We start from the raw sequence: 26,856 nt of genomic DNA, 5'->3' as shown, positions 1-26,856 counted from the left end.
GTCACCCCCAACTGCCCTCCTCTGCTTGCCCGGTCACCCCTAACTGCCCTCCCTTGCTGGCCTGGTCTCCCCCAACTGCCCTCCTCTGCTGGCCTAGTCACCCGTAATGTCCCACAACTGCCCTCCCCTGCAGGCCATCTTGTGGTGGCCATCTTGTGTCCACATGGGGGCAGCTATCTTTGACCACATGGGGGTGGCCATCTTGTGTCTTGGAGTGATGGTCAATTTGCATATTACTATTTTATTAGATAGGATGTGTTTAAATAGAAATAATTAAAGCTAATAGAAATTCTAAAACAAGGTATCTCAACAGATAGTTGAAAGACAGCAAGAAGAAAAGGAAGAGATAGAGAAGGAGAAGGAAAAAAGAGATTAATAATGTTAGTTTAAGGAAGAAGGCATAAAGAAGGCATGCTCAGTAGTTACTGTGTCCACACAAGCATATGTACATAAAGTTTATAGCCCCTTTATTCATGATAGTCAAAACTTAAAAACATCAGATTTGCCCTTCAACAGAAGAATAAATAAACTGGTTCACCTATACAATGGAATATGATACAGTGAAAAAAGAAATGCTATCAGATCACAAAAAGACATGGAAGAACATCACATGCATATTTTTAAGAAAAAGAAGTCATTCTGAAAAAACAAGAACTGAGAGGGGTGCAGAATGTGGGGCAGAGGGGAAGGGCCCTGAGGCACCATGTCTCCTGCATCCACCAGAGTGTGCCTTAAGGAGGCTGAGGAACTGGGGGGTTGTGCAAACAGCAGTGAGGACTCACTGAGGGTTATAAGCAGGGGCTGACTGGTCTGAGCTGAATGAGAAAGACTCCTCTGAGAGCCTTGAAAGGGAAGTGCCTGAGGGAGTGGGTGATCCTGGTCATAGGTCACTTACTAAAAGGCCCCGTGTGTCTAGACATTTGAGGGCTTATTTGCACTGTTAAAATAAATTTTGATATAATGTATAGTGAAGAAATGATGATTTCATATTCTCAGGTATCTAAAAAGCCATTAAGGGGGTGGATGGAGGTAGAAGAGGGCATAGAGGGAATAAATGGTAATGAAAATAATAATAAAAAATGAATAAATAAACATTAAAATGGGGCAGGGGAAGAGGGCATTCTAAAACAATATGTACAGAAACCAGAGGGAATGTATTTTCTTGGAGGGTGAGGGTCATTGTATGTAAAGTAAGATTAAGAACGGGTAAATTTTTAGGAACATCTATAATAATAAAAGTGTAATATGCTAATTAGACCAGACATCCGAACGACCTTCCGGACGAAGCCAGGGCTACAAGGACTGAGCACCTTGCACGAATTTCGTGCATCAGGCCTCTAGTATTTAATATTTAGAGATTCTAGCAAGAGGCCGTTGAAGTTATCTTTAGATATTTGATTAGTAGGGGAGTCTTAGGAGACCTGATGTATTAGGGTCCAGAAAGGAGACAGAAATCACACCAGTTATTTGAAAGAGAGGATTAATATAAATAACTTTAATTAGGTATACAAGTGCCAACTATTAAAAAAGTAATAAAAAGAATTCCAAGGTATAAGAGAGGTGGCAACTGCTGGAAGCTGCTGCCATCCCTACAGCTGAGGGCACAAAAGAACAAAGGAGGAGAGGTCCTGTGGGCCTAAAGCTCAGCCTTTGGAGGACAGGCCTCCTCTGCTCTGCTGCTGGGGTCCCTGAGCTCAAGGGAGGGGCCTCATGGCCATGACCCAGCTGAGAGGGGGAGGCTGCTGCCATCACCGGAACAAAGCTTTGCTTGGGTGCTACTCACAGGGACCAAAGGCTGACAGATCCCTCAGCAAAACAAGCAAGGAGCAATGTTCTCTTCCTCTTCCAACTTGCAGCCTCCCTAGTGCCCTCTATTGACGATGGCATCTGTCAAGGAAAAGACAGCAAAGCAGAAGTCTGCAGTCTCAGGCCCAGAATCCCAGAATGCAGAGTGTGGTTTCGGGGCTGGAAAATATCTGAATAACTGATATAGATCATTGTTCAGACTTGGATTAAATAAATGGATCGTTTCAGGCAATCATCTATTTAGGATAAGCTACTTGGAACCAAAATCCCTTCCCTTCATTTCTTCTTGGATTTTGGAAATGAATTCCAATGAGTTCTGACAAAATTCCAATTACCATCTTCTTATGCTTTTAAAGAAAGAGAATTAAACTGAAAATCAGGATATTACATGGGTCAGAAGTCCAACTTTGCTTCCAGATTATCTATTAGGACTCCGAGTAAGCTATTTACATCATTTAGACTCAGTGTAGTCTCTAATTAAATGAAACTATGTTTTTCTTTTAATCTTATAAAGTTCTTGTGAAGACCAAAATGAGATAACATCACAAAAGCACAATATATGTCACCAAATCATTGGTTTCCTTTCCAAGTCCAGACAGTCTCTAAGCATGACAGGGTGAGTTTTTGGAACCCCTCAAATCTATTTTTTTATTCTTATTATAACCATCTTATATATATAATAGATAAACTTTTCCCAGTGGACTTTAATCTCTAGCTTTAATTCGTTTCTCCCCAATGTGTTTTTTAAAACCTTGATGAATTTTATGGATTAATCTTAAAATAGTATTGCTTAAAATGTATCAATTTCTTACCTCCCTATTGTTCAGTCTAGCCTGTCCACCTTGTGGCCATACACTAATTAAGCATCATCTTATTACATTTTCACATATCTTCACCCTCATCTATATCTGCTAAAAGCTTTCTCCATAACACATTTTTGTATAATTTGACATGGCCATAATTTTCTTTGAGCTTCTACAACACAGTCGTTTATTCTGTGTGAACACACTGTACATTCAGGCTTGTATGGCAATCTCTTTATTCAGTAGCATATTAGCCATTTGTCTTCTTATAACATTATTCTTTTGATATTTTAAGCCTTTGAGAGTAGAGGTCATTTTGATATCAGTGCCTCTTACAGTGCCTGCAGGTCCTAAGCACATAATAAATACTTGTTGCATAACACATTTGCAGAAGATTTGGCAGCACTGTATGTTCAATTTGATATAAGAGGTGAGGAAACAAAGAAACCAAAGATGACTGAATCATCATTGTGACTCTAGGAATGATGGAACTTTTATGCAATATAGAAATTTGAAATGAATGATGGATTAGAGGAAGGTTATGAACTCCACTCATCAGCATGCTCAGGTTTGGATGTTAGGAGAATGCTTAATTGAATTGTTTTATTCAATTAGGAGACTTTGATAAATTTGGCCAAAGGAGAATAAGCAATATTACAGTTATAGATTTGTAACCCAGAGGTTGGAATTGAAAACAAATAAGTGGCTGCTTTTCCTGGCATACCTTTAAATATCCTGTCATGGATATTTAAAGGTATGCCAAGTTCAGGAGTGTGGAACGCAGTAGGGATGCAGTGCAGTGTATCTGAAAGGAGAAGGCTGGAGAGAAACAGGTGGGATCACATAATGAGGGACTTGGTAAATTATTTTATGAAGCCAGAACTTTAAGCATGGTATGAAGCCACTTGTAGCTGTAAACAATTTATGGAATAAATTGAGCTCAAAGAGGGTGTAAATAGTATGGCTTTATTTTCTCTTATGACTACCTCTAACTAAATAATTTCCTTTCCTTAAAAAAAAAACATTATGTGCACATATACCATTTTTCAGTGCCTCCTCCCATTTCCCAATTTTTAAAACTGCTTTACTGAGTTTTACCTCAATTTAAACATATGTACAGACTTTAAGTGTGCAATTTAATACATTTTGTCACATTTATACACCTATGATGCCACCATCACAATCAAGGCAATGAACACATCTGTCACTCCTTAAAGTTTCTTCATACTCTTTGTAATCATCCCATCTTCACACACATATTATCAGTACTCAGCTGAAGACTTTGAGAGGATTCTGCACAGATATCCAGAGCTCTTTCTTTGCTCAGCTCTTTCTTCTCCAATCCTCTGGCTTAAGAAATCTGGATGTCTAACAACCTGGGACCCCAGGTCTGTCTCTTAAGTTAGGGGGCTTTCCCATGGTTGTTCTCCCTAAGCTGTGAGATAGGCACTCTCTCTGGACTATAAAGTGGTGGCAATTGCACCGCTCATCTTATTTGTTTTCTCCTCCATCAAGAATGACTGTCTTGTGTTATCTATAAAACTGTTGTTTCATATATTTTTTCCTATTTTTTATTGTTTTAATTAGAAGTGTAAATTATGATCTGTTTCACCATCTTGGCTGAAAGTTTATGTTTTGTTTTAGTTACAAAAGTCTCATCTCAGAACTTCAACTTATTTTAAGATATTAAAATACAGTTCCAGTCTATTTCTCTGCATCTTCTTTCTAGATGAGGTCTAGTTTGTGGCTCAGGGACCTGCTGTGGGACAGACACTATAGTTTTTTACTTATTCTTTGTCTGGCTCTTTCAATACTCCCAACCCCTTACTGTTGACTCTTCTGAGGTGGGGGCAGGAAATGAGAATTAGAAAAGAGGGAGAAAACCTTATATGCTTTGTTCTACATGGTTTGATCTCTTAATATTTTATGTCCTCAGTATTTGCAGATTCTTCCATTGATTACATTTTTGGGATATTTGAAGCCCCAACCAAAACCACCAGGTGAGTTTTCACACAATGGGAAATGTACTTCTTTTTTCTTTCTTTTTTTTTTTTTGGGGGGGGGGTGGTGGTGGTGGTTTGTACTTCTGATAGGACTTTTGCAAATGTTTCCTCTTCTAGGTGCTACTTGGACATTTCACCACATTCATACCCTGTGGTCCATTTACCTCACCACCCTCCCCAATAAAGTGGGTTCCCTTTAAAAGAGCTACTTTCCTTAACATCCATTTGACAAACAGAAAGCTCATCATTCTTACCACACCCAGCAGTGGAACTGCAGATTTGCCATCTTAATACTCTCTTTCTTTGCCCTGGCCTCTCAAGAGCTGCTTTAAAGAGCATCTGACCTTCAGAATTACTAACTGAAATACTGGCACCAATTTCCAAATTATGTACTAGTATACTCCCTCCCATCCCGAAGGAGACATGTTTCAAGCTCTCCACAAAAGTCTTCAGCCTAATTATGTGCTTATAAGTATCAGGAGTTTAGTAAAACTTCAGGAGCAAAGTAAAATCCCAGTTCTCCATTTTGGCAAGCAACTCAGTCTCCCAAGTGTTTTTATTTCCTTGGCATCTCCTCACTTGGCTAGAGGAGGCTGATATTCCTTCTCCCTTACTTTTCACTTGAGAAAGATAAGATTAATACATATTAAAGAATGTATTATTTCTCTTCCAATGGCTCAGATACTGCTCAAATAAATAGTTAGGTATTGTGTTTATGTTACTGCCTTTGCCATGTTTTAGCAAGTCCTGCATTAAAATATATCCAGAACTTTTAAAGAATATAATTTATGCATTCATTCCCAGCCAGATACAAGACAATAAATTTTTTCATCTAAAATCTGTTGATATAGGGTCAAATTTTCCTGTTGGAATAACCCCTATGGCTGTAATATTGGAAATAATTTAGAAGACCAATAGGACATTTAAATTACTATGGATACATAATATCAGATGTCAAGCTAAAGTTCCTCCTAAAATACATGGAGAACATCCTAACTTTGAATTCACTAAAAGCCTCAGAGATCCTGCAAGTAGGATCTAAAATCCTGGGGAACCATCAGGTAAAGGCTCCAAGTGGTAGAGGTGATTATAACTAGACATTGCCTTTAATTGTGTCTTAGCCTAGGTCATTTTTTTTCTACTTGTCTTGGCTTTCTTGTGAGCAGTAACCCATGTTTCCTGGCCTCAGATATATCTGATCTAATGCTCACCTCTTGGGAGATAGTGTGGACAGTTTCTAGAAGAGTTATTGCTGGTCTAACAAGGAGGATTTCCTAAATCAAGAAGATCCCTATCTTGATCCTTCAAAGGATCTTAAACTCTCTTCTTAGTATATATTTTTTCACACTTGAGGGGAGTAGATGATCTGGACCCATCTTGAGCAGTTGTTGGGACCTGCTATGTTTATCCTCATTGTTAAGTGCTATGTTTCTAGAGCTTACTTTAAAAAAGAGATACTTTTGCCTGACCAGTGTGGCTCAGTGGTTGAGCATCAACCTGTGAACCAGGAGGTCATGGTTCCATTCCCAGTCAGGGCACATGCCCGGGTTTTGGGCTTGATCCCCAATAGGGGGCATGCAGGAGGCAGCCAATCAATGATTCTTTCTCATCATTGATGTTTTTCTCTCTCTATCCCTCTTCCTTCCTCTATGAAATCAATAAAAATATAGTTTTAAAAAAGAATAAAAGAAAAAAAGAGACACTTTTGAATAAATCAAATTGCTGTTCCAAAGCTATTTCCTCAGAACTATTTTTGTATAACAAGAGCAGCTGTCACTTTCTAGCTCTTTACCCTGCTTTCTTCTTCTTTATTTTATCAGACATTATTTTATATACCTATTTTTACATATATTTATTGTTTGTTTATCCATGTGAATGTGAATTTTATGAGAATAGACACCTGATATATTTTGCTATTACTTTATCTCCAATGCTTAAAACAATCCCTGATAAATAATAGGTGTTCAACAAATACTTGTTGAATTACTATGTTGAATGAAAGACTGAATTTTTATTTACATTCTTTGTCAAAACATTATTTTTCATTATTTCCTCATAAATATTTGATGCTGAGGATTTTTCTTCACAGGATTATCTAACTCTTTTATACAAGGAACAGTCCCAATAATTGTCATGCCTTTACTGTTGGATTTGGGGTCCAAACAACTAAGGTTGTGTTTGGGAAAGAAATGGTTTAGTATAGGGACCAGACACCAGGAAACACATTAAGAGTCTAATTAACTGAGTCAGTGCACATAAACCAAGAAGGGTCTTTTTTACTAGAGTGGGGACATATGAATCAGCAATCAATTTGGCTTGAATGTGAGTCTCTTTTGTACTAATCCAAAGCTTTGTACATTTCTTTTAACTAATGTCTGGATTGTTCATTAAGTCTAGACAGATCTAATCCTGAAGTAAGGCGAAGTGGCACCACCTTGGGGAAAGGCAAATGAACTATGAAGAAGCAAAAAGGACACATTGGGTTCCTATGTAGCTGGGGCAATAGGAATCTAAACAACCAATCTATTTACCAAGATATTCAAAATTGATGGTTACCTGAGAGGTTACAGGACTTGCTTTACTAAAGTTAACATAAACCTAAGCCAAAATTATCAATTGGTAAACACTTCTTAAACATAATACAATGAATGGTCATATGTATGACCAAAGACTATGAAAATATTTGTTTATAGAAGTTTCAGGAATAGTTTCTTTTTGGCATTTAGTATTTACCAGCCATTGAGCAGCAAATACTTTTTAGTAGCAATATTGTTGAAATCTAAAGTCCATTAAATCTCAGTTTGTATCTGATGCTTCCCTAATTAAAGTCTTACTCCATTCTCAGTAAATACTTAGTAAAGGAATGATGAAGAAAAACTCCAAATTACCAATGTTTGAATATAAATACCAACTATGGTAGGGCACATATCCAAATATTTCATGCAGTATGATCAATAAAACAGAATTACAGTGCACATGAACCAAGAGGGGCTCTTTCTTGTCTAGTCTGGAGCATGTGGTCAAAGGGTGTACCAGAAGAGGGCACTACACTAACTGTTGATGGTTGTATTTATAAGCTCATGGCTGCTGACTTTATTCACTATGAGTTCCTTTGCTTTTAAATCTAGACAAGATTTTCTCTAAGATGCTTTTCAATGTTACATTTCTTGCACCTTCAAATTGTGTTCCTTGGTGTCCTCTGTGTTCCTCTGAGTGCCATCAAGGTCCAGCATGGGAACTGAGGAGAGGCTTCTGATTAAGCAGGCACTTCCACCAGAGCAGCTCTACTTTTACCTCTTTTAACATTAGAGTTTGTTTATTTTCATTTGAAGAAAGTGTATTGTGCATGAAAGCAAAGCAATTGGTGGACAAAGCTGATACAATGGGATGAGGTACATACCAATGAATGTCCAGGAAAAGGACTGCTTTTGGTTAATTATTGATTTACCTTTCAATTTGATTTTGTTGTTTCAATGATCACTAACCACATTTAAATGTAGTTAGCTGTATTATCTCTATTACTCAATTCACTTTAAATATGGTTTGTTATATCACTCAATTACCAGTGCATAAGACCAGGACAGGAATTCATGTTCTGAGAAAAAGCATTTAATAAATAGCTTCTATGAAAACAGCAATTTTCTGAGAAAAGGAATATTGATGTATCTGGGCATGCAACCGAAGTGGGATAATTAATATATCTCTGGAATTAGCTATGCATGATAGATCCTGATGACTGTCAACAAAATGTAACCAAAGTCACTCCTAGGAATACATTAAATGTGTTTAAAAACATTATGGAGACTAATTAATTTAGTGGGGAAGCTTGCTTCTTCATACTGACACAATACATTTAACTATGACAATGAGAATGCAAGGAAAATGGTATTTGAAGAAGAGAGTTAATGGGGTGAGGGAAATTTAGAATAATCAAAACCTGAACCCAAGTAAGGCAAACCTTTTGAATGTTATATTTTAGCAACTATTTGAAATAACACCTTTTAACACAGAGCCATTTAACTTTGCATTAATTATTAATCTCAGGTTCTGTACCTTTGAGAGAGTATGGATCATAATGTGACATTCATAATTGGAGAATTACAAAGTAATGACTATTCTGGTAGGAACTGTGAATTTATTGTAAGGGGGACATTGAAACGTCATTGAGTTAGAAGCCAAGAGATTGGGGTTTTGGGCTAAGCTTTATCAAACATTACTGACCATAGATAATTAACATTTTCTGTCTAGGTCACAGTTTTTCTATAATTTGGAGAAATTGAATTAATGGGTCCTAAAGTTCTTCCTGACTATATCATTGTGTTAATTAAAACAAAATAGAAAGCTTGGATTCACAGCACATGTGATATTCCAAGGGATTTATTTATAGTGGAACCAAATTGAGATAGAAAGAAATTAGATTTATAGCAATCTGTGTGCAAGGACAAAACAAGTTAAAAGCTAGGTAAATAGAGTTATTCTTAAAAGTTATTAATTAAAATATCTCTGAAAAGAACACATCTGGAATTCATGAGGAAAATGGATCCTGACTGTCCTGAAATGATTTTTCTCAAGAGAGTGGTCTTTTGCCCCTCATTGTTTATTTATTAGTTTAATAACTGGGTTTTAAATTCCACAAAATTTGAATTTTTTTAAAAAGTTATCTGAAAGTTCCACTGCTTTAAAATATATCCTTCCTTAAATCACCAGCTATGCACAATAGTTCACCCTTTGAGACATGAATCATTAACTGCAAACAACAGAAGTCACTTCACTGGTTTTAGCATGAAGACATTTGTTTGTAAGCCTATGAGGTAGCACAAGAAAGCTTGTATGGGCCAAGGGCCAAGCTGAAATGCTAAATAAATACGAGTAATGTACCCAGGGGATGCCAAGGGAATGTTGTAGCAATACACCATTTCTACACTGGGATTTATAGCCGATCATGCACCTAGTTCTAGGAAAGCCACCTAAGAAAAAATAAGTGCCTCTGCTTTCCCATTTCTCAGCAGGTCATGTGTGAGCATCCTTGAAGGCTGAGTTATTTAAGTGTGAGGTGTACAATCTTTCAATTTCTCATGCTCTTTACCCAGCTGCCAGTTAGATGAGGACAATGGAACTTTGATGTCAATATATGGTAGAGCCTTAAGATGAAAGCAGCTTGGATTCTTCAGTCTCTGGTTGTAGGAATCTATAATAATATAAGTGTAATATGCTAATTAGACCAGACAACCTTCTGGACAAAGCTGGGGCTGTGAGGGAAGCCTGGGTCCCGGGCGCCAGAGGGAAGCCAGGGTCAGCAGCCAGGGGAAGGAAGGCCTACTCGTGCATCAGGCCTCTAGTATCACCTAATATAATTTCTGATTGACAAAGAACATTGGTATCTGGCCATACAAGATCAGATCTTTATTGTGTTAATTCATTGATTTAATCTATAATTAATGTATGAGGTATCTGTTTAAAAAGGTAACACAAGTTACTGTAATTAATACATGGGGAGAAAATGACAATTTATAAATATATAAGTAACACAGGAAAATAGTTTGAATAGCTGGTAGTCATCTTTTCTGTCACTGGTAACAATACTGTGCTTGGTATTCATAGATGGCTTCTTTCCTACAGTATCATTTTTGTGCCTGTGCTCTAAGTCAGCGCCTTATCTTTACCTGGTAGGTACTTTACCTAGGGAGGTTTCCTAAACCCTTAGTTTAAGGGTCTGAACCCATGGTTCCTGCTTGTTTGGGATTGCTATTATCTTTATCCCTGATCATAGAAGAAACAAGGGGTTACTAGAGGAACCTTTGCCTTTCAGAAAAATTCTTTCCTGCCTGCATTGTGCAGCACCAACTTTTCCTCCACCATGATAATCAGGATCAATTGCTTTTTTTTAAATTTGTGCATCCAATGATAAGTGGAGCCTGAAATAATTCATGTCCATGTAATTAATTGAAATCATTATTGTTGACACTAATCTTACCTAATAATAAACAAACATGTAAATTGACCGTACCTCCGCTATGCCCACAGCCAATCAGAGTGAGTATGGAAATTAGAAGGCCAGAGATGGCGGCCGCCCAGGCGCCGAGTGGCCTGGTGGGGCAGGACGCCTGCTATGAGAGGGAGGGCTGAGGGCTAAGGGATCTACAGGAGCAGAGTGCCGCAGCAAAGACAAGACTGCAGACTCCGGAGTCTGCAGCGAAGATGAAGATGGTAGACTCCAGCCTGAGTCTGCAGCAAAGACCAAGAAGGCAGACTCTGCCTGGCGCAAAGGCCTTGGTCCCAGGTGCCAGAGGAAAACCGGTGCTGGAAGCCAAGGGAAGGAAGGTCTATTGCACGAATCTCTTCGTGCAACGGGCCTCTAGTGAAAAATATTTTTGTATATTATAATATTTAAGCTAGCAAAGCCCACAATCAAGAAGGAAATAATCAATTAATACCACTTTCATTTGAATCCTTTAGTTTCTATTCGTATATACCAGATGTCTGTAGGAGACACTAATAGTAATCACTAATCCAGTGAGTGGACCACATTCTGAGAGAAAGCATATTAACTTTGCATGGTGATGTCTACCAGTTGGTACTTTATTAGTGTTTATTAGGCAATCCCACATTCTATAATGCTAGATGCTTCCGTTTGATTGACTGACTTCCTAGTAAGATAGCTATTACCATGAACATAGGTCTTTATATTGTTTCTGATGTGTGATCAAAAGCAATTTTATAGGTCTTCTCATATTAGTGAATTCTTTAAGTATACAGTGTTGCTGTCAGAATATAGAGGAAAGGGAGAGAAAAAGCAAACCTAATAGATACCAGTATCTATTCTAGTGAGGACAAAATGCTGACCCTTTCGTGATGGAAGTAGTCCAACATATTCAAATTCACACCAGGCAGTTTGTTAGCCCCTGTAACTTTTCCCCCTCATTGTGGGTTTAACATTTCCCTCTGATTCTAGCAGATTGAACAGTCAATATTGTCCTCATCTTCATGAGATGAAGGCCATGTTGTTGAGCTTGTTTTTAAATTATTTCCCTGATTTCATACACATTTTGTTCATGAGCCCTTTGAGCAAACACTGGAATGAATGGGGAAAGGGACCAACTAACTATACTACTATTATCACATTTTTGTAAAGTGTCGTGCAGAGGGGTTATTTTTGGTGAGAGCATTAGATACAAATATTCTAATGTTTGGCTCATATCTCTTTTCTAAAATCTTTGTTTATAATTTTACAATTTTATTTGTTCCACATGCCTACCCATTGCTTCAAACCATTAGCCATGGCCAATGAATCAGTAGATCTGTACCTTTGACCATGTCATAAGAATATACCACAGTCAGTTGTTGGCTGGGTGGCTCAGTTGGTTAGAGTGCCGTCCTGTACACCAAAAGGTTGCAGATTCGATCCCCGGTAGGGGGGCAACTGATTGATGTTACTCTCTCCCTCCCTCCCTCCCTCTTTCTAAAAAAAAAAAAAAAGAATATACCACAGTTGCCCTAGCTGGTTTGGCTCAGTAGATAGAGCATCTGCCTGCAGACTGAAGGGTCCTGGGTTCAGTTCTGGCTGAGGGCACCTGCCTGAGTTGCGGGCTCGATCCCCAGTAGGGGGCATGCAGGAGGCAGCCTATCATTGATGTTTCTATCTCTCTCTTCCTCTCCCTTCCTCACTGAAATCAATAAAAACATATTTTAAAAAAGAGTATACCACAGTTTGTTTAACTATTCATCCACTGAAGGACATCTGTATTATATCCATTTTTTGTCTATTTTAAATAAAACTGCTATGAACCTGTGTGTACAGATTTTTGTCTTTCAAAATGAGGTTGGGCCAAAATGTTTGCCATCTACTGGGAGATTATCTGCCTCCATCTGGTTCATGCATATATTACATTGTTAAAGAAAGTGCTTCTCAACCCAACACCTCTATACTAAATAAATTCTGTCTTTTGGGGTTTTCATCCTTAATTTTCATTCATAGACATTTAAATGATAATTTTGTGTATAAGGCCAACAGCCACACTTAGTCATAAAACCTCAAAATTTCTAGTCTTAAAGACATGAACAATACTTTAGACAAAATTTAATGGAAAAAGTAACTTGAAATATGTGAGTATATGAAAAAGTTAGCTCTGAAAATTAGCAGTAAATTCATTTGCTGCAATAATAAAAAAGCCCTGACCTAAAAGTTTCATGTGCTAGAGCAGTGGTCGGCAAACCGCGGCTCGTGAGCCACATGCGGCTCTTTGGCCCCTTGAGTGTGGCTCTTCCACAAAATACCACGTGCGGGCTCGCAGGTACAGTGTACAGTGAGACTGAAACTTCGTGGTCCATGCGCAGAAGTCAGTTTTTGGCCTGGGCGAGTCTATTTTGAAGAAGTGGCGTTAGAACTATCAAGGGGCCAAAGAGCCGCATGTGGCTCACGAGCCGCGGTTTGCCCACCACTGTGCTAGAGGAAACATTCTTTTTATATATCACTGCAAATCATTTATATTTGTGGTCCTGCATTCTGATATGAAAATTATTTATTTTAATGGGTTGTTAAGGTTTGGAATAAAGTTATTCTTGGTCCTCTTAAATACATTTATAGTTGTTAGTATTAAAAGAAAGACAAACAGGTTATGCTTATTATAGCTTATTATTATTATAACTTAGTATTATTTTAGCTTTAACTCAAAAGAATGTCACTCACAACTGTTAATCTACTTTTGCCTACTCCTGTATATTTAACAATTACACTGACTTTTGCTTCCTTCATCTCCATTCTGTTACTAAGTCTTTCTGGGAAACTTTTATAATTTGGTTATTGTTTTTTTCCATTTTGAAATTTCAGTTTGGTCCTTTATATTTTCTATTTATTTGCCGATACATTATATTTAATTTTTGTTTCCAGAGCATTTGCAATTGCTCAAACATTTTTTAGCAGTTGTTTTTTAAAGTTTTTGTTGGGAAGTCCAAAAATCTGTGCCATCTCTCTGTTGGTGTCTATTGACTATATTTTCCAGTTAAGACTTCTGTGGTTTTTTATATGCTGAGCACTATTTTTCTTATTATATGCTGGATGTTCTGAATATTAAGTTATGTGACTCTGATTATTATAAATCTTAGGGAGAATGTCCATATTTTGCTTTAGCAGGCAATTGACCTGGTTCATTCCATGTCACATGTTCCAACCTGCCTTCTGGTGTCTGTAGTTCTGATGTCAGTTCAGCTTTCAAAGCTTTTGCAGTGCTGTTCAGATCTGTCCTGTGTGTTCACCTCTCAGAAGTCAGTCTGGGTAGCTAGACTCAGTTCTCTAAGTCTCTGGTATGTTGATTAGGATTAGATTCACGCATGTACAGGTCAAGAGTAAGCCCAGGAGTTTGTAAATCACTTTGTTAGGTTGCTTACCAAAGGTCCCCCCTGTCTGCAAAATCCCCAATATTTTCCAGTTTCTGGGTGTTCAGAAAAGAGATAAGATGACTGTCCTGCCATCTTTCAACAGAACTTATTTAAAAGTTGGTCCTCAGCTGACATCTAAGAACTTGGATTTTAAGAGGGTTCCTACTATTCATTGATACCAATGGCTCACTGTTCTCAAACTCATTATGAAAATGATATGGTTTATACTAAACACCTGCTTTCCTTCTGGGAGTCTGGAATTTTGGCACATGCTTATGTGACCAGCATCCAACAAAAACCATGAAGACTGACTTTTTAATGAGCTTTCCTGGCAGACATTTCCTATGCATTGCCACAATTCATTGCTGGGGAAGGCAGCACATCCTGTATCACTGCACTGGGAGAGGACTTTTAGAAGCTTACTTCTGGTTTCCTCCTGATTTTACTCATGCATTTTTACTTAGCTGATCTAGCTTGTGCCCTTTTGCAAAAATAAATCATAGCTATGAATACACCTGTGTGGTGAGTCTGGTGTGGTTGTTTTTTGTTTTTTTTCCCTTTGTTGGGTTTTATAAAAAGCTACAGTTTTGTCACTTACCTGGCTTATTCTTATTGACAGGTGGGAAAAATTGTGTCCTGCAACTTTGTACTTTATAATCATAGTAGAAATCATCAATTTTGTCTATTCTTGAACTTTAACTAAATTAAGTAATACAGAATATAGTGTTTTGTATTCAGCTTAATTTTTCTAGTATTAGTCTGTGAGATGAATCTATTTGTTGCAGTAGCTTATTCCTTTATATTGGATAGTATCACATTGTGTGATTATATCCAATATTTTTTTAGAAGGATGTATAGATTCCTTTCACTTGGGGAAAATTATGAATAAAACTTTCAGCAATATCCTTTCTCTCTCTCTCTTTCTCTCTCTCTCTCTCTCTCTCTCTCTCTCTCTCTCTCTCCCTCCCTCCCTCCCTCCCTCCCTCCTCCCTCTCTCTCCCTCTCTCTCTCTCTCCCTCCCTCCCTCTCTCTCCCTCCCCCCCCTCTCTCTCTAGCTAATCCTTACCCAACAATATTTTCCCATTGATTTCTAGAGAGAGAGTAGAAGAGAGGGAGAGAGAGAGAGAGAGAGAGAGAGAGAGAGAGAGAGAGAGAGAGAGTCATCAATGTGAGAGAGACACAGGGATTGGTTGCCTCCTGTATGCACTGGGACTAGGGCCAGGAATCCAACCTGCAAACCAAGTACATGCCCCTGACCTAGAATCAATCTTGCAACTTGTCGGTGAGTAGGCCTACTCTCTAACACTGAGCAACACTGGCCCTTTCTCTTTCTTGATGAACATATATACTTTCTACTCTTGGAAATGTACCTCCAAGTAGAAAGGCTGGGTCATAGGGTTGATGTATAATATGCCCTATTTAATATTGCAAGATAGTTTTCTAATACATTCATAGCAATATATATTCCCACCAGCAATGTATGAGCATCTTAGTTGCTCTACATCCTCACCAACATTAGTATTATTGGTTAAAAACAAAGTTATTCTATTGAGTCTGTATTGGTATCTCATTGTGATTTAAATTTGCATTTTCTTAATGAATAACAATGTTAAGTAGTTTTGGATATACTTATTGACTACTTGAATACTCTCTTTTTGATATATTTTTTCAGATCTTTTGTCCATTTTATAAATTGAAGTGTTGTTTTATACTTTATGATGATTTGGAGAATATATATATATATATATATATATATATATATATATATATATATAAAAGCCAAGTGACCAGAATGACAGAATGACCAGAATGACTGCTCGCTGTGACGTGCACTGCAGTGGCCAACCAGCCCAATTGGGGCCCTGATCGCCCTCCCCCAACCTCCCATGGCTCCTCCCCCTACCAGCCCTACCACCGATCAGCCCACATCTAGGTGGTTGGCCGGACCCCACCAGTGCACGAATTTGTGCGTTGGGCCTCTAGTTTATATATAACTAGAGGCCCAGTGCATAAAATTCATGCACGGGGGGGGCGTGTCCCTCAGCTCAGCCTGCACCCTCTCCAATCTGGGACCCCTCGAGGGACACCCCTGTTACAATCCAGGACTACTGGCTCTCAACCGCTTGCCTGCCTGCCTGCCTGCCTGATTGCCTGTAACTGCTTCTGCCTGACAACCTGATCACCCTCTAACCACTCCCCTGCAGGCCTAGTTGCCCCCAACTGCCCTCCCTTGTAGGCCTGGTTGCCCTAACTGCCCTCCTCTGCCCACCTGGTTGCCCCCAACTGCCATCCCCTGCAGGCCTGATCCCCCTGAACTGCTCTCCCCTGCAGGCCTGGTCAACCCCAACTGTCCTTGCCTGCAGGCCTGGTCACCCCCAACTTCCCTCCTCTGCCAGCCCGGTCACCCCTAACTGCCTCCCTTGCAGGCCTGGTCCCTCCCAACTGCCCTCCCCTTCTGGCCTGATCACCCACAACTGCTCTCCCCTGATGGCCATCTTGTGGCAGCCTTCTTGTGTCCACATGGAGGCAGCCATCTTTGACCACATAGGGATGGCCATCTTGTTTGTTGGAGTGATGGTCAATTTGCATATTACTCTTTTATTAGATAGGATTGGAATAAGTGCTTTTCAGAAATTCATATTGCAAATCTTACCCAGTGTGTCATTTGCCTTTTCACTCTCCTAATGATGCCATTGATAAAATAACATTATGCTTAGCTTTTAATAATTAATGTTTGCATATATGTACAAATGTGTGGGGTGTGCAATATGTGTATGTGGTTAACTTCTCCTTTTTATTGCTCATGTTTCTATTCTGTAGACAAAAAAATCCACAGCCTGTCTTATTTAAAATACTATCCTTTTAATACTTTATATCTATTAGTGATTTAACAATTTAAATTTTATGCTCATATTTGATCATTTTTAAGGTTACATTTTGCAGAAACTGAAGTTATTACATGGGAAGTAACTTCTTCAAAATAGCACAGCAGTTGGTATTGGTGCAGATTTCAAGTCAAGATCCTTTGTTTCTGCTCATCTTTCTAAGTGCTTCCCATCAACAACAACAACCTCTAAAAAATAAATTAAGCACATCCACTAAAAGGTTTTTCTTTCTTTTTTTCTCACGGTCTTCTGAGATTTACTTCCTTAAAATGTAGGTTATTTAATTTTTTAGACAGTTCTAATTATCTTTCCATAAGTGACTTAATGTTTCCAAAAGCTTCCACAGCCTGAGGATTTTTATCCTGACAGGATAGAATTGTAGAACATACTCCTTCGGGTAACTTTGCTTTTATGAGAATTGACAATTCATGCATCCCTTCCCCCCAAATCCCTTATTTCTTCTTTGCTCTCAAGTTCTATGTTTTAATCTACTCAGTTGTGAAGAAAAAGATAAAAGTAGATCAAGGTACCACAAAAAAAAAAAAAAAAAAAAATCACTGCACCAAAGAGGAAAACAGAATCTTGTAATTGTAGTCTTCAATAAACCCTTGGTTTTAGAAAATAATAACTTAGAAATATGAAATTTCAAATAAGCTGGCTGATGCTATTTTAAGTAAGGCTCTGAAATCTTACACATTTCATATTAACATTGAGAAACAATATATATATATAAATATTAACAGTGGGTATAAATATTTCTCATAATGAATTTTCTCAACCAAAACTACACTATATGGTTGACTAGGAAGTCACAGAACTTTCTACTACATTGAATACAGGTCTTCACATATTATTTTACACCCTAAATTAATAGTTAATAGAGATTGACAGGCCCAAACAAATTTGCATCGTGATGAATGCATGTAAATGCCTTGGAAATAATCAGTATGATCTTACCACAGAGATGCCATTTACCTTTTAGCTCTTTAGAAATCATACATTTCATATCAATCATAAGGCTTTTAATGGGGGTAGCTGTAAACTGCTATAGAATTACCATTTCCTGTCACCCATCTTGCATTATTGATGTAATCTTTGACTTTCATCTCCCTTAGAGTTTAATATCTGATCAGTTGTCAAATCCTGTTTATTTGGCAGCAGTAGTGGAAAAATACTAAAAGGAAATTTATCATTTGTTCTCCATTTCCTCAGCTGTTATTTTAAAAAGAGGTACATTATATTTTCCTTGAGCAATTACAAGAGCTCCATCCAGTTTTCCATTTCTCCCACCTCTTCTTAACCTATCTATTTTCAGCCAACTGGTTAATTTTTCGATGATACTGATGGGCTGCTGCTCCAGCTTTGTTTAAAGTTTCCCAATTATTTCTATGCTATTTTACTAATTTAACAATCCCAGTGCTTTAGACTGATACTCAAGTTTCCATATGACCTGTCTCTAAATGCACTAAAGAAAAGCAGTCCCCTAGAAATCATAGAGTGCTCAAGTAGAGAAAGGCCCTAATCATGAGGTCTGGGCTCCTTTTGGAATTAAGGAAACTAAACTAGAGAGGGGAAGTTAATTTCACGCATATGGATTCTAAACAGCAGTATCAAGCTCTTCTGACATTGCTTAATGACTTTTTTTCTTTCTTTGTCACATTCTTATTCTTAACAGAAAATCTCAAGCATGATATTAAAATGTAAAATACACGAATTCTTAAAACCAAAACTAATCATATTTGTTCTACAGTGGGACAACTCATCAGTATGAAGAGAATTTAATTTAGTAGATCTATAAATTACCATCCAGCTCTTTGATTTTTATAATTTTTATTTAAATAGCAAGTAATCTATATCTGTCTCTAAAGGGTATATCTCCTACATAATTGCTAAGCCAAAAAGTGAGAATAATTCATCACCACATTAAATAAAGGGAACTGGAGGCAGAAATAACAGGTTTTCTTATGAACTTTATAATACAAAATAAGAAATAGGAAATTAGGGTTGTAGATGTTTTTAAACATTTCATAAAGAGAAAAAACAAAGAGAAGAGGTTTTAACTGATTAGAAGGCATTTGACAATAGGAGCCAAAAGAATGTAGTTGGTATAGGATTTTCCTTTTTTTCAAGTGATATCTTTCCATGCTGCTTCAATAACATTGAAGTAATTATATTTTCTCAGGAATGTCTTATGCAAAAGAAGTTGCTCAATATGAACGCCTGTTAATAGGCTATAGCTCATAAAGCAATAACTTACTGGGCACATCAACAAAGGGAATATAAAATTGTATCGTATAGTAAAACCTTCTAGTTGGACTGGCTATCAAAGAACATAGTTTATGACTTTGAAAATGAAACGTGAATTTATAGTTTGAAGTCCCCTCCCCCCCACCCGCCTAAAAAGCTTATACCTGATTATTTTGTTCTCAATGAACTGATAGCATGTTTCCTATTTTGGGTAAAAGTTTAGAAAGCTTAATATGTGTATGAGAGGCTGTCTCACATATGCCAAAAATAATCAAATTATTCCAGAGATCTTATTTCTGACAAATTTATTAAACGTATTCATCAGTTGTAATTCTGGTGATCAAATGTATACTGCACATCCATTATGTACCATCCAAACATGGTGACTTGTCACCTCTGGGGAAAATGCATGAAACTGTGATAGAAGGCTGACAATGGTGTGTTGAAATAAATGTGCAAATGTTACTATCAAAGGACGAAAAAGATTAATTTCATCCGGGTAATTTGGAAAGGCTTTGAAGAGAGTGATGGTTTGAAAAGCTGACTCTGAGGCAGGAGGTAAACAGAGCATTCCAGGGAGGAAAGTAAATTATGTCCAGAAACAGCAAAATTCAGAGTAAACTTGGGTTCAGAGAAAGTAATTGGATGAGGCTGCAGAACAAACAGAAATAAAGAAATGTAGAAAGAAGAGCAGTTCCTATGTTGTACTTCATTTTCTGTCGCTGTCAACCCAATGAATTAATTGCGTAGCAGTTAGTTGTAGGAGATGGTACACATGAAAACTCCAGAGAGAGCTCACAGAAGGGGCCTGAGCCTGTACACTGGGCAATCCTGTCCTTTGGTCTTGCAGCTAATTAGTACCAGAGACTTTCTATGTTGCTGGTGCCCTCATTTCTCTTCCTCTATCTACCTTTAGGCAGCAGTTACCTAAACTCAATCTATCCTAGTTTCTGGTTATGTCCAATTTATCTCCTCTATTCCTTATATTTACCTGATAGTTCATTTGTTGATGTCTTATGTTCATGCTGCTCGAGTCATTTCTCACTAAAGCATTCTTCATCCCTGGATTGGCTTAGGCAGCTACTACTCATCCTTCAAGGTTTGTTTCAAATGATACTCTTTTGTGAGGACTTTTCTGATAGCACATAGATAGAATAATTTTCTCAGACCACGCAGCACTCCTAAAAGATTCTGTATCACATACCTCTATAACAGTGTACTTGTGCTAGCTCAAAGAAGATATATCTGAGTGAAGTCCTTATGGTCAAATGATTCATTGAAATGATAATAAAAGATAAACTTGTACCTATTTTGTCCTGAATTAACTGATAGAATGTTTTAAAGAGTAAAGCTTAATCCGATCTAATAAAAGAGTAATATGCAAATTGACTGTTACTCCAACACACAAGATGGCCACCCCCATGTGGTCAAAGATGGCTGCCCTCATGAGGACACAAGATGGCCAGCAGGGGAGGGCAGTTGTGGGCAATCAGGCCAGCAGGGGAGGGCAGTTAGGGGTGACTGGGCCAGCAGAGGAGGGCAGTTGGGGGAGACCAGGCCATCAGGGGAGGGCAGTTGGGCGGGACCAGGCCTGCAGGGGAGGGCAGTTGGGCGGGATCAGGCCTGCAAGGGAGGGCAGTTGGGAGGGGACCAGGCCTGCAGGGGAGGGCAGTTTGGGGTGACCAGGCCTGCAGGGGAGGGCAATTAGGGGTGACCAGGCCTGCAGGGGAAGGCAATTAGGGGTGACCAGTTAGGGGCAAACAGGCTGGCAGGGGAGTGGTTAGGGGGTGATCAGGCTGGCAGGCTGAAGGGGAGGGCAGTTAGGGGCAAACAGGCTGGCAGGGGAGTGGTTAGGGGGTGATCAGGCTGGCAGGCTGAAGCGGTTAGGGGCAATCAGGAAGGCAGGCACGTGAGCAGTTGAGAACCAGTAGTCCTGGATTGTGAGAGGGATGTCTGACTGCCCGTTTAGGCCCAATCCTACTGTGATCGGGCCTAAATGGGCAGTTGGACATCCCTCGAAGGGTCCCAGATTGGAGAGGGTGCAGGCTAGGCTGAGGGACACACCCCCCCCCATGCACGAATTTCATGCACCGGGCCTCTAGTATATATTATAAAAGGGTGTTTTATATGTACAAAAAATAAAATTATTATAGAGGCCATTTAGAGGAATATGTTAACATCAGCAAAACACTTTAAATAAATCATAGAACATGTCAGCTTCATCAACACATGATGAGACCCAGGAGAACAGGGCATTTCACATCCCTCTCCTGTTGGAGCCTTGCCTGGCTCAGCCTGGCTGCATATTGGCCAAATAAATGATTGAAAAAGGGAATATGAGGATTAATTCTTATTTGGTTCCATATGATATTTTCTCCTCACAAGAAGTCTACTAAACTGAAAACTCATATTTTAAAAGCTTCTGAGGATATAATATCCAAAGATGATTCTGTCATTAAGAAAAGTACAGAGAATATTTCTTTAATCATGTGCACCTCTGCACAGGCAATCACATACAATAATATGTATGTGAAAGCCTTCCACTTTAATTAATCATCTCAGTGAAGGGTGTTGTTCATTTTCATTGCTGCATTAATCATTTCTTGTCACAAGATTGTACCCCTCCACACATATACACACAGACTTAGAGTAGGATGATATTCTACCGACATGCTTGGGAAGAAAAGCAGAGAAGACATCTTTTGTTAGTGAAGAATAGTCAGTCGAGGTTTATTTATTATACAAATGTATGAAGTAAGGAATAAGTTACTATGATATCTTAACATATTTACTTTCCTTTACCAAGTTCCTTATGCCTTTAGCAATGGCTCAGAAACAAAGCAAGGTGTGTTTAAGCTTTACATGTTGTATTGACATTTTTTGCACATTTTATGTGGAAAATTTCATTAGCGTCCAATAACTTTTGCATGGGGAAGGTCACAGATAATAGGTTGAGAAAAGAAAGGTGGCAAGGGGAAAATAGTCTCACAATCTACTATAATTCTAAGGCCTTTGGTAGGCAATTAAAAGTTCCCCAGGATATAGGATATGAATATGACTGACTCATGAGTTAATAATAGAATGTAGCTGAAGCTTTAGATAATGGACACATGACTTCACTGCCACTTTTCTTTTTTTCCAGCCAGAATACGTTTCTGAAGCCAGAGTCATCTCTTCTCTCTATGTCTACTCTGTGAAACACAGTCTTGGGACAGAGAGCTTTTCCTTTACACATGCTCCCTTTGCTTTTGCTTTTTCCAACTATTTTATTAAAAAGTCTTAGACTATTTAAGAAGTTGTATCAACGTGCTCCTAAGGAGCATATTTTCTATCACCTACTCTTGTAATAAAGTATGGGGCTGGTGTTTGTTTCCACTTCCTGGTAGGTAACCTCTAAATTCTTGAAATTTCCCAGAGTATTTCTGATTCATGGTAACCCTTCAGGCCACCTCTCACAGTTTCCAGGGCGTCCTCAAACTACAGCCCGCGGGCCACATGCGGATATTTTTGCTGTTTTGTTTTTTTTACTTCAAAATAAGATATGTGTAGTGTGCATAGGAATTTGTTCATAGTTTTTTTTTTAAACTATAGTCCGGCCCTCCAACGGTCTGAGGGACAGTGAACTGGCCCCCTGTTTAAAAAGTTTGAGGACCCCTGGTTTACACTAACAAGGTGACTCAAAGTGAGCCCCTACTTAATTTATGCAAAGAAGATGACTCAGGAGAGAGTTGGGTATGCCAGAAAGACAAATCATGTGATTAGAAAGTTGGAGCTTTGAGCCATGTGATATCGGCCCAACCTCTTGGGAGAGAAGGGGGAGCTGGAGATAGAGTTCAACTGTGTGATCAATAATTGAATCAATCATACTTACATAGCAAAACCCCAATAAAAACATTGGATACCAAAGCTCAGATAGGCATTACTGGTTAATATTACCCTGAGTAATATCAATGTTCTGAGAAAGTTATGTGACCTGGAAACAAAGACCATCCGAGCCCTTGTTGGTGTGGCTCAGTTGGTTGGGCATCGTCCTGTGCACCAAAAGGTTGCTGGTTTGACTCCCAGGCAGGGTACATGGGTTTTGGGCTCAACCCCCAGGAGGAGGATGCAGGATCAGCCAAATGTTTCTCTCTCACAACGATGTTTCTCTCTCTCCCTCTCCCTCCTCTCTTTCTAAAAAAATCCATTAAAATAAACAAAATAACCATCCTGGACCTTGCATTTCTTTCTTTGACTGTTTTTGATTGTATCTTTTTTGCTACAATAAAACTGTACTCCTAAGTTTAGTGCTTTCCTGAATACTGTGAGTCTTTTGATCATAATATTAAACCTGAGAGAGTAGTGGAAGCTTCTAAATGTGTAACCAGCTGGTCGGAAGTGAAGCCAATACAAACATGTGGCTAGTGTTTGAAGTGAGGGCAGTCTTGTGGAGCACTATGACTTTAACCTGTGAAGTTTGGTTATGTAGTTGGTTGGTATTAAAAGTCATTGTACTTACTTTATTTTTTTTGTAAGGGTGAGTTTGAGCTATGAGAGGCTTAGTAATGTCCCCAGTGTCATACTATGTTACCAACCTGGGATGAGAGTCAGGATTCATTTCCCTCATCCCAGTGTTCCTTGTTATACCATGCTGGATATCAATTCAGATTTTCACCTTCATCTTCGAAGTAGAACTGTGATAAAGAAATCAAAGCAAACACAGGAATGGGCTGCCAGTATGGGCAAAATCCCATGTTATTACACCCTCTCATAGCAGCTGGTAATTCTACTTATGGAAGGCTTTGAAAGTTCTGGGCACTTTACTAAACACTTTTCAGACATATCTTTTTTAATCTGCATAACCTTTCAATATCTCCATTTAACAGATAAAGAAACCCAAGTTCGTGCAATCTAAATAGTTTGCCTCAGGAAGCAGAGATAATAAATCACAGAACTAGAGGTTTGGAAGGGAATATAAAGTCTCAAGAAAACAGATTCTGGAGGCAGCTAACTTTGGTTCCTATTCTAGTTTGATCTGAATTGTGATATGCTTTACAATTTATATTTTGATCCTTTCTTTAAATAAATATCAGATTTGAAATTTAGAAGATTTCTTTAAGAATAACTAGTACACGAATGCAATACCTTCCTCTCATACCTTTATCAACTTTATATTTTAATACTTGGATTTAAGAAATAAAGATTATGAGATACAATTAACTTAAGACTTTTGCTTTGTCAGTTAGGAAAAACTTTTAAAAAATTATTGAAGAAATAACACCCCATTCAAAATACGAATGTGAACTGAAAGTTACATGGCCTTGAGCAAACCCCTTAACCATTTGCTATTCAGCTTTTTCATCTGTTAAATGGAGATAATAAATGGTATGTGCTGCATGAAGTTGCCGTGAGATATAAATGCCTTAGCACACTGCCTTCCACATAGCAAATGCTGACGATAATTATTATTATGAGAGCTTGCATTGTCAGTAATTATTATTATTATTAACAGTCAACTATTATTGCTTGGAAAACACACTTCTGTTTTGTATCCTTATATGGAGAAAAATCAATAACAGAGGACTTAGCATGGGACTACTAGGGTAAAACAGATGTCTTCAAAGCTGTAGGTACTTTAGAGACATCAGTTCTCTGAGTCAGCATGAGTGTCAGCTCAGATAAGGTATGTCTCCATGAAATCCTTAAAGTCAAATGACTCATGGGTCATGTTCACGGCATCCAATTAATTTAAATAAGTCACACAGAATTCATCTATAGCTATTGGAGGTGTGGAAATCATCCCATGAACTTCACCAATATGTGCAATATATTTGTGAGGTTTGGTGAAAAAGAAAAATAACTTTAGATTGGAGCAGAATGCAAATTTATAATTTGAGGCAGTAAACATATGTGAAGAAAATATTAAGATATGGAAAGGGGCACAGGCAATGGAAGTTACAGGGGAAACAGAGGAGCCAGGATTCTTGGTCACTGAGGCCAGATTCCTGCCACACTTCTATTTTACTCAGTTCCTTCTGGCATCTACCCTGTCATGATTAAGTAGGATAAATGTTTCACACTGAGCTTGGGAGTGTGTGGTAGAAAAATAAGGCTGAATTACCAGGAATAGCAAAGAGCCACTCTAAATTACTTTGTGTCTCAAGGACACAAGGCTGGTGTGCAGAGGTGAAAACAGATAAAAGAAAAACAGGCTACTCACAAGTTGTGAAATGTTAACTTTTCCCAGTTGTTAGAAAGAGCTGAGAGAAGACCTATACATTGCTTTTATTTGTTTTATTTCTTTATTGATTAATGTATTACATATTTGTCCTCATCCCCCCATTCCCATCCCAAACCCCTCCCCACGCATGGCCCCACCCCCCTGTTGTCTGTGAGCACTGGTTAGGCTTATATGCATGCATACAAGTCTTTTGGTTTTAAATCACCTGATGCCTCTCTCCTTTTAAGAACATGGGTGACTGCTGGATCCTCATTTATTTATAAAAGACACAAAGCTATTAGCAACCTAATCTGGGAATTAAACTTTTTTTTTTTTTAAATAAGAAGTCATCCCACTAATTAGAAGATTAATTTATTAGCCGGTGTTTTAATGAATCAGTTTATGGTTAATTCAAGGAAAATAATACTGTTGTCTAAAATATGGATACATTTGAGCGCAAACTTTTGAAAAAATACAAACAAAATTATCTGGCTAATGGGATTCATTAATCACTGGAATTGTGTAAGTGTTGGTGGCTGTGAAAGGAAGAGCCAAAGTCATCAGCCTGAGAAACACATTATTCACCTGGAATTTAGTGTGTCAGAACTGGTGTTATAATAAAACATACATGTGTTAAAAATAAAATTCAATCAAGTACATTTGAAGACCTAATTGGCTTTATGAAGTGAGCATGAATCTGGCAGCATCCCATCTAGCAACCAGAAGGGCACTCTGGTAGTTATTAAAAAAAAATGCAAGTTTTTTAAAAAGAAAGAAAGGCAGAGCAAGGGAGCTATTAACAGAGAAACCAAAGAATTCTTTTGAGGCCAGGAAAATTTTCCTTTGGGGGAAGAGAAAGGGAAGGGTTTTTGTCATGCAGATTGTCTCTTCTTTCTGTGGGTGATAGAGAGGGCCTACCTGACAAATGACCTTACTGCTACTAGTATTTAACCAGAAAATTTCAAACTGGTTGATTAAGGTTACATTTATTGGAGAGCTTGAAACTGCAATTTGATCAGGTATTAAATCTAGGTTTGGCATTATGGGCTTTTCCCACTAGTGATGCTTTTTGGACCTGTGGGCTTTTCTTTAATATCTGTAAGGAATAGCATGGCTTCTCCTGGTGTAAGATGCCAGTGAGGAGACAGAGGGAAGCTAGATTGACAGGGACTGGGACAATGGGGCGGAGGGGGGGGGGAATAAAACCCGGAACCCAACTAGGTGAAGTTACTAAGGCACCCCAACTGGGCAGGGAAGAAAGGGCGCATGGGAAACATAAACTTTAAAATGTATGAATGTTGCTAAGACAGGCAGCTTGCAGCTAACCAATCATAAGACAGTGAGGTGTATAACCAATCCCAAGAATGCTATTAAGGCAGAATTCTTTGATAAGTCCAATTAGGAGCTAGCAAGGCTCCTAATTTAACCCCCTAAATTAAAAGATGTGCTCTTCCTCTCGCTTCCCTCACTTCTCCCTGGCATGCAATGGGTACCTGACCTTTATTCCTATGGTGGGGGAGCACGTCCCTGCACCCATG

Source organism: Cnephaeus nilssonii (genome assembly GCF_951640355.1).
Source record: "Cnephaeus nilssonii genome assembly, chromosome: 3".
Lineage (NCBI taxonomy): Eukaryota > Metazoa > Chordata > Mammalia > Chiroptera > Vespertilionidae > Cnephaeus > Cnephaeus nilssonii.
Note: the sequence above shows the minus strand (reverse complement) of the source record.